The sequence below is a fragment of the Tenrec ecaudatus genome, chromosome 6, assembly GCF_050624435.1.
Source record: "Tenrec ecaudatus isolate mTenEca1 chromosome 6, mTenEca1.hap1, whole genome shotgun sequence".
Classification (NCBI taxonomy): Eukaryota; Metazoa; Chordata; class Mammalia; order Afrosoricida; family Tenrecidae; genus Tenrec; species Tenrec ecaudatus.
This window is the reverse complement of record NC_134535.1, coordinates 36,318,555-36,320,083: the sequence shown is the minus strand read 5'-3', so window position 1 is coordinate 36,320,083 and position 1,529 is coordinate 36,318,555. Positions and strand designations below refer to the sequence as shown.

At 43.0% G+C, this 1,529-nt stretch overlaps 1 pseudogene; it reads right to left on the bottom strand.

Moving 5' to 3' along the window:
- Positions 1-291: 291 nt before the first annotated feature.
- LOC142451377 (transcription factor Spi-C pseudogene) lies at positions 292-1,038 on the bottom strand (annotated as a pseudogene).
- Positions 1,039-1,529: the final 491 nt, after the last annotated feature.

Genomic DNA, 1,529 nt, shown 5'->3' with positions numbered 1-1,529 from the left:
ATCCAGTTTACTTAGAGGGGTTTCCAAATGAACCCTTATGTTGCGGTCTAGAAGGATGCTGTGCGCCACAGAGGAACAGAGTCTAAAGTCCCCGTTGTCTGTAGCATGCTGCTGGGTCCCCGAGGAAGGTGGTCGTGTTTCCACCAATGTTAGTAAAGGCTGGATGCTGTTTCAGCAAAGATAGCAACAAGGTAACTGATTGTTGTCTTCTCTTCAGTACTTGCCTTAAAGGAAGACTCCTAGCCAGTAGAAGCTTCTGGTGCCAGGAAGCCATTAAACATGTGGGTATGGCTAGCTATCAGGGTCACTTAGCTCATGGTAGTTGGCACGTGGATGATTATAGTTTGCATTCCAATTATTTAAACCGAGGTATTTTTGTTCAGGTTGGATGTACAATGAGTAGAAGACCTCTTTTCCCAAGAAATAAGCAGAGAAAGTCTTTGGAAAATGGCCTCGCTGAACTGGTAAATTAGTTTTCTCCGGATTTTGATGATTTCCCCAATTCTTCCATAATTCTGCAATGCCCTGGCCATTTTCTGGTAAGTCATGGTCTTCCAGTTGCCTTGCCTTTCCCCACAAAGTTCTGCAAGCCTCTCTTCATTTTTTGACACAAACTGAAAGATGCGCTTGCTTCTGTCTACTCACTGAATACAAGAAGCCATCTCCGGGTTATACAGGGATTCAAGAAGGTTATTCAAACAGTTGAAGCTTCTTTCGGCCTTTTCCGCCCTTTTGCTGGAGAGCGGCAGCTTGCATTAGCTGGTTTTCAGCGATATTCTGCAGTGATGGATGGATATTTGCTGCCACAGAGTAGTCTGCAACATTGTTGATGATGGCTTTCCAGGTACAGGCAGGTTCCTCTGCCGGCAGCTCTCCAAAGCAGCCGGGGTTCCGCCAGACCGGAGCGCAGTGGTTGATGAAAGCCAGGTAATTTTTGTAGTCTGGAGAGTACTGAAGATTGCCTGTTGAATGTTGCCTCAGCACATCAAAAGCGTCTTCAAATGGTTGCCCCAGCTTTTTTTGTTCACGACAAGCCATGTTTGATTAATGAATTGGGCGATTCTGTTCATGGGAGTGCTACCTTGCATCCAAAAGAGCCAGATGCCAGGTGTCTTGGCTTTCACCGAGATCCAAATAATGTTACTTTTTAAAAACTTTGTGAAAAAAATTCAGAAGGGTTAGGAAAGAAGACCAGAAACAGGAAACAGGGAGGAAATGAGATAAGGGATATTATATATTAGGAATTGAAAAATGTGTATGAATTATTGAGTTGACAACTGATTTTCTCTGTAACCTTCACTCCATTTATAACAACAGCATTAAAATAAGTCAATAAAATCATGACCATAGATAAAAACCAAAATAGACAAAACTTACTGGCATTGAGTCAATTCCAACACACGGAAGCAATGCATTACAGAATAGAACAGCTCCATTGGGTGATCCTGAATATAGTCTATATGGAAACAGACCCTCAGGCTTTTTTCCTATGGTATCACTGGGGGGTTCAAGTCACTGACTATTAGGTC